At 37.5% G+C, this 8,024-nt stretch overlaps 1 pseudogene; it reads left to right on the forward strand.

Moving 5' to 3' along the window:
* Window positions 1-3,100: 3,100 nt before the first annotated feature.
* On the forward strand, window positions 3,101-4,356 carry LOC124527194 (ras-GEF domain-containing family member 1A-like; annotated as a pseudogene).
* Window positions 4,357-8,024: the final 3,668 nt, after the last annotated feature.

Below are 8,024 nucleotides of genomic sequence, written 5' to 3' on the forward strand. Positions count from 1 at the left end.
CATAGAGCAACAAGCAAGCTTGGCTTTGCTGGAAACACAGCTTATTCACAGAGTGAAGCTTGGCTAAAATTCAATCTTATAATATTCGGAAAGTTCAAAGTTTCCAGTTTAATGCATAGAAAGTAAGAAATTTTGAAAAGCATTTGAAAAATTATCTCTCCATTCTGAAGGCTCAGATTTCACATTGTGAAAGGCAAAACTTTCGCATCGCAATTGCAGCAAAACAGAGCCTTCTGATTTGCTGGCTGCTTCAAATAACAGTTGTCCCTTTGATAGTATTGACACCTATCTCCTTTCACAATCTAGTGCTTCTCCTGCACTTTGTAACATATCCCATCTGTTTTTTAGGGCCCCTGTCATAAGGAAACCTGGGAGAGCGAAGAAAGGCCTGATTGATCACAAGGTCCTATCAAATGTCAAAGCTGGCCCTGGCTGACCTCCCATCTATTCAGAGCTGCTTTGATTTAATCTCCAAACTGGCTGCTTCTCTAGGCTGTGAGTTCTGTCTGCAACCCATGTGTCAGCATTGAGATATGACCTGCTTCACGCTCCATTCATCTCATTTGAAGGACGGAAATTAAACTGGAGGGTCGAAGAGGGGAACTGCTCAAAATACACACACATTAACTGAAGGCTTTTGTGTGGGTGCATTATGAGTTTGAACAACCATTAAAAATTATATTAAAATGAAATTGATCTTTACTCCACTGAAATGGTTTAGAACTTTGCCCCCCTCCCACTACCCTCTCATCTATTCTTTCTTATAGTAATCAGGTGATCCTGATCTCATTAAGGTTCAAAGTAAAGGAGAGAGAAATTTACAAATTTTCAGTTTGTTTTAAAAGGTGTCCTTTAGAAAATTAGCTTATTGCCTGTGATTTGCACAGTAAATATTTGAAAAAAAATAGAGATCCTAAAAGCTGATAACCAGACTAACAGAAATGTAGACTGCTATGTTTAGCACTATTGATTAAAGTAAGTTTTACTTTCCAAGGTTTTTTTTTTTTTTAACTCATTTAAAATTCAAACTTTGGGAATAGTCCTCTAACTATCCTGACACGTAGCTATAGTATAAATCTATGTATCCTTGGTTCCATTATTTCTTTCTCAACTTGCCTTGCTCTTTTTATTGGCCCTTTTACACTATTAAGCAAGGTTAGTAACTACTGAAAGCTTGATTTCTTACAGATTTGTTTGTTATAATCTCAAAAGTAAACTCTATTTCATCTACTAGTGGTGTTCCAAAATTATGACTTAGGATAATAATATTCCAAATGTGTTTGGAAAGGGAGTTATATTTATTTCTACACGTATCCATTAGCTCATACATTCGTGCACTTGTTATTTGAACTTTCTACTATAACGATACCCAGGTAGGGAAAATGCCTTCTATTCTTTATTTATAAAGTGTATTGCACGTTTCCTGTTATAATAGTAGTGTATATCCACTATCAATAAACAATCAACAAAGACAGATGAGGAGAGAGAATGAGACAGAGACAGAAAGACAGAGAGAGAAGGACAGACAGTATACTAACACTTTTTATTTTCCTTTGTGGAATCACATTGTTCCTTTTTGGGAGAAGACTACACTTTCAGTTGTTTTGGTCACTCCCCTTTATGTATATATAATATCATTTTGTATGGAAGTGATGATTTTATTTTGTTAATATTTTCCTGAAGACCATTTAAGTTTAAAAAAAAATTTTGCCACTATAAATGTTATTATATAAAAATATTTTTATGCTTCCATGATTTTCTCCAAAATTCTCTAATATGAAAATAGGCTGTGCCCAATTTACTATTTTCAGTCAAAAGTGTTATCTTTTCTTTTACAGTTCTTCATTTGAATATTCACTTGGAAATAACTTTCCTTCCTAAATGATCATATGTGTTTTCTTTAGTATATATTATTTACTTGTTTTATATTTAATATGTGTAAGAGAATGAATACTATAGTGAATATTCATGTTATTTCTACATAAACCATTTCACAGGACTTATGGAAAAGATTTCAAATCTAGTTATATGGAGGAAAAGATTCTGAGCATCTGAGGCATTCAAAGAATGCCACTTAAGCATTTAGTTTGCAAGCAGGAAAGCAGAAGAACACAATATGATTGTATCTCTCTTGTACTGCTTCTCAGTAAAATCTCTCTTCCTGCATATCCTTATGTAAATATCTTATTACTCAAGGCAGAATGTATTAAAAAATGCATTTTGCAATTTAATTCATTCCTTACAGTGCCAGGTGGGAAGCTGATTCTTTGTTTTAATGTGATACTTTGCAATAGAGCTTTTTGCAATGATGGAAATGTTCTATATTTGCACTGTTCAATATGGTGGCCACTGGCTACATGTGGCTACTGAACATGTGAAATGTAGTTACCGCAACTGAGGAAGTGGATAATTGTATGTAATTTAAATTGTGGCCAGTGGCTCTCTTATTGAACAACACAGCTTTGGTAGTTTTGCCATTATTTAAAGTATGACAATAGTTTGTTAAACATTGTAGATGTTTACCCAGTTATTCAAGTTCATTTCATTAAAGAATAAGTATTAGATGGTGAGAAACTAATAGTCTTGGAATAAAATAATAAGAAGAAAGATAAAGCCTACTTGTGCACTGAAAGACATTTTTCGCGTTTTCTTTCAGAGAAGAAGATTGAAAGTTTCAATAAAGAAAGGTGATGATAATGTCTTCCTGGAACCCTTGGCTAAGATGGATTGGCAAAGAGTAAAATGATCTAGGTTCTAAAATTTGGCTTTGATACTAACCACCTATTGAGTAAGTGACTTTTGGTGTCTTAGTTACTTGATATTCATGACAAAGGGTTTGGAATAAATAATTTTCTTTGTTCTTACTGTGGATAAATTGTATGAATCTATTCTGTTTTATATTTGGAATCAAATACTACATTTTCCCTCATATCTCAGTAATGTGTTTAAGTACCCAGTGCCAGATGCCTTGTTAGTGCTCAATAAGTATTGGTTGAATGAATGGCCATACTTAGCTGTCTACTTGAATCAATAGCTGCTTTCACCATCCATCCTTGTAGCTTGCTATTTTCTACACTCAGACTGGGCAAGATTTTTAAACATGGATGGTTTCGATGCAGGAGAAATCCTTTGCTACGGAGTGGTAGAGGATCATTGGCATACCTCTTTGGCCAAGCTGAAGTCCTTCTCAGCCAAGATTGTGCAGCTGTTAAAGGAGTAGACAGAGGCCTTCTTCTGTGACTTCCAGGATGAGAAGGCCATGGTTGAACCGAAGACCATTACCCACCGGGTCACACAGTGTGACGAGGAGAATGGCACAGTGAAGAAGGCTATTTCCCAAATGACACAGAGCCTGCTGCTGTAGCTGGCTGCCCAGAGCCAGCTTCAGGAGCTATGGCAAAAGCTTCACTCACCAGCCGTGGACAAAGGGTCTTTCCTCAAGGCTAAGCCGCCAGCCACTCAGAAGGACATCCTGGGTGTGTGCTTTGACCCCCTGGTGCTGGCCCAGCAGCTGACTCATACTGAGCTGGAGAGGATCAATAGCATTCACCCTGAGGATCTGATGCAGATCGTCAGCCACATGAACTCTCGGGACAAGCACCGGTGCCAAGGGGACCTGACCAAGACCTATAGCCTGGAGGCCTGTGACAATGGTTCAACTGCCTTAGCATGCTAGTGGCCACTTAGGTGTACCAGGTGGTGAAGAAGAAGCACTGGACCCACATGCTAGAGTTCTTTCTTGCTGTGGCCCAGAAGCACTTTAATATCGGGAATTTCAACTCCATGATGGCCATCATCTCTGGCATGAACCTCAGTCCTGTGGCAAGGCTTAAGAAAACATGGTCCAAAGTCAAGATGGCCAAGTTTGACATCTTGGAGCACCACATGGACCCATCCAGCAACTTCTGCAACTACCGCACGGCCCTGCAGGGGGCCACACAAAGGCCCCAGATGGCCAACAATAGCAGAGAGAAGATTGTTATCCCTGTATTCAACCTTTTCATTAAGGACATTTACTTCCTGCACAAAATCCATACCAATCACTTGCCCAATGGGCATGTTAACTTCAAGGAATTTAGGGAAATCTCCAGACAAATCCATGAGTTCACGACATGGACTCAGGTAGATTGTCCCTTTGAGAAGGACAAGAAGATTCAGAACTACCTGCTCACAGCACCCATCTGGAGCGAGGAAGCTCTCTTCATCATCTCCTTTGAAAGTGAAGGTCCTGAAAACCACATCGAGAAGGATAGCTGGAAGACTCTTAGCATGACTCTCCTTAACAGAGCCTGAAGGCATGGATGCAGCCTGCAGATGCTGGATGAAGTACACACATGCACTGAGTTTTAATCTTGATTAAAGAGGTTGAGATGAGGAGGACTTACTGGTTGGGGTCCATTTTGTATATGACTTTTATGGAAAAAAAAGGTAATTATTTCATGCATTAAAAAAAAAAATTTCTACTAAACCTTCGCTAAAAGCTTCTACTTCCAGAGATAGACAAGGAAGTGTGAGGTTCCAGAACTTGACTGACCTTCATAAAGGAAACTCCTCAGGATGCTCCTAAAGGCCTGAATAAAGTACACTGAGGTGATGATGGGAAGGCTGGAGAAGGGCCAGAATGCAATGAAGGCTTAACTTCCTGATACTTATCATATATAACTTCTCTGAAAAGGAGTTTCCATACCTCAGCCATACTGACTACTCTGATTACTCAAGTCCAGAATAATTAAACTCTCCTTCTTTTATATTTTGATATATCATATATTTTACTTGTTAGATATTTAATGTTACCTTCTTTGGGACATAGTTTTTAATGTGATGATGTATTTTTAATGCAATGAGACTGTTAACTTCAGTAAGGACAAAGGCACAAATCTTATCCCTGGCACACAGTTTTCTGTATCTCACAAACCTCATTCCAGCGTAATCTATTCTTCCCGACCCGAGATCAAACATATGGGAAGAAACTGTCTAAACAGGAAAGCATTGTACAGGCATTATTAGTTGTTATTATGGTAGGAATTGATATTGTAGGTAGTTTAATATTTACTGTGTTTTCTGTTACCTACTCTCATCTGGAAACTTGGTTAACATTTCTCAGAGCTCACTATAGATACCCTGAAATCTTCCCAGAATTTCTAGGATTTCAATCCTATAAGAATGTCTAAGGAAAATTCATTATGCTCTTCCCTGAGAAGAGATAATATTAAAAATTAATGACCATTTCAGTCCTCTCGGATGTAATATAATTCAGGGTAGGGGAGGAGGTCTGTCACTATCCTTTTCAAGGGCAATTCACAACAACAATTTGAGTGATAAATCCCTGAAGCTTGATGTTGTTCCCATTGTAGAATGTGAGTGTTGACAGTGTCTCCTTTTAAAAGTAGCAATATTTCATTTTAAATTAGTGAACCTGGTTGAGAAAAAAAAGGGTCAGTGTAGTAAGAGCTATATAGATACTCATATCTTTTATTCCCATGAATTTCACAACTAAAACTATATCTTAAAGAAATAGCTCAATAGAAATCAAAATCTAAGGGAATGAATACCTTACTTATGCCTAATCAATGATGAAAAGAATTTGGAAACCGTTTAAATTAAATTAAAGAAATTAAAGTATACTACCAAGAAAAAGCATTAGAAAGATGTTAACTTTTAACATTTTAGAGCCTATATGCATAAATGTTCATGCCATAATGTCAAGTGGAAAAACAATAGAGTGAATATTTTTACTTAAGTATATGAGATGTTTATATATGTATGGGCACTAACATTCCACAAATAGAGTTGTTTCTTTGGGTAGAAGGTTTCTATTATGTAAAAAACACAACTTTGGGATTAGAGCTAGGTTTGAAAAACTCTGCTCCAAACTGACAGTGGCAAATTATGAAACTTCCCAAATATTAGTTATTTTTTCCTTATTAATGTGTGTGTGTGTGTGTGTGTGTGTGTGTGTGAAAACTAAATAAGAAAATCCACTTAAAGAGCACAGGACATAGTAGGAACTCAATACCATTATTTCTCTTTACTAAATACCTGAGACTTCCTTAGGATGACAAATTTACTCAAATTGGTTTTTGTAGAAATTTCAATATTCTTGTTTTTGACTCAAATAAGAATTTTTAGAAGGCAATTAGAAATTAAGGATTAACATGGTAGCTCTTCTATAATTGGTAATCTTTATATTTCAATGGATTTCAGAAGGATATTAAATATCCTGAGTTGGAGGTCAATTTTTATATGCAATTGAAAATATAAAGCTCAGAATGGTATATTAATTTGTGATAACTAGTTTTATGTGTCAACTTGACTGGCCACAGGGTGCCCAGATTAAACATTATATCTGGCTGTGTCTGTGAGGGCATATCCAGATGAGATTAGTATTTGAATCAATGGACTTAGCAAAGTGAATTGCCCTTCTCAACATAGGTGGGCATCATCCAATCCCTGGAGGGCCTGGATAGAGAAAACGCTTGAGGAAGGAGGAATTCTTCCCCTTTTCATACCTTTTTCCTGCCTTACTGTTTGAAGTGGAATATCTCCTCTCCTCTCCTCTCCTCTCCTCTCCTCTCCTCTCCTCTCCTCTCCTCTCCTCTCCTCTCCTCTCAATTCATCTTCTCTGGCCCTTAGACTAGGATTTCCAACATATGCTCTCCTGGTTCTCAGGTAGTTGGACTCAGACCATCAGGTTTCTTGGATCTCCAGTTTGCAGATGGCAGATCATAGGACTTCTCAGCCTTGAAAATTACATGAGCCAATTCCTCATAATAAATCTCTCTCTCTTTTGATAGATGATAAAATTTTATAGATAGATATAATAGATATGTCTATTATTAGATAAATAGATGGGTAGATATATCCTATGACTTTTGCTTCTTTGAAGAACATAGACTAATACAATTTTGGTACCAAGAGTATGGAATTGTTTCTCTAATCTAATTAGGTTTAAAGATGCTAATGACTCTCTTTCCAGTATGGAGAGAGCACTTATAATCCACAGTGTAAACTGTTTATAGAGATATGCAAAACATCTGCATAAATCACTTATTTATAAGAAACAAGGAGCTAGGTGACATAGTATATGGAACTTCTGAACATTTTTGAAAAATTAATGAATATAATGACATTGACTGATTGCTCCTAATATTATTGACAGAGTAGCAAAAGAAAAGGAGGAGTTCAGAGATTTAAATTCCCAGCTCAAGCTCTTCACAAATGACCTAAGAGCTACTATGCATTCCTGGAAAGACCCTTATCACCTGTAGCTACAGAGCTGAAGCTGCTAAAAACCAAATGTAGAACCTCATCCTGTGACTTGTTAAATTACAATGCAACTTGAACTCCCAGCCTCACAGGGTGTCTACTATTAAAGTGAGGACATTGAATGGGCAAGAATGGGATCATAAGCTGGGATGAGGTTGTGTGAAGATTCTGCTGAAGCTGAGGACATTGAGTCTCTAAATTCTGGTAATTCTTCCTTACCAGTGGAGGAAGTCTCCCCATCTCCAGCAGAGTGGGCCTCCTCACCCCCTCACTCCTCACAGTGGCATTCCCACCTCTAGTGGTACTGGCCTTGTCATCCACAGTGGTGTTGGTCTTTCCACCCCTGACTGACCAGATTAACCCTACATTCCCTGGGAAAACTGTAATGGCTTCCCTTAAGGTATTTGACATGCATGACAATGCTGAATCTCCTCAGAATCCATCCAACCACCCCTCTTTGCTTCTAGACCTATAACTAGATTCAAGTACCAGCAGGTCCCAAAGATGAGGTATTCTATGTGACCAATGAGAAGGTGTATTACATCTGGCTAACTTTTCTAATTTATATAGACAGAAATCTAGGGGACATGTGGGAATAGATACCAAAGATGTAGGACAATGGTGGAAGGAACAGAAAGTGGGATCAAGCTATATTTATTGACACAGGTTCATAAAGCAGATTATGCATTTAATGTTGTAATTCAGGGAGTTTAGAAAGGACTCTAATAGTTTCTTTGGTTGGTTGGCTGAAACACGGA

This window comes from Lynx rufus, unplaced genomic scaffold, assembly GCF_022079265.1.
Source record: "Lynx rufus isolate CCGP_SWC_20201006 ecotype Redwood Valley unplaced genomic scaffold, mLynRuf1.p SCAF_5, whole genome shotgun sequence".
Lineage (NCBI taxonomy): Eukaryota > Metazoa > Chordata > Mammalia > Carnivora > Felidae > Lynx > Lynx rufus.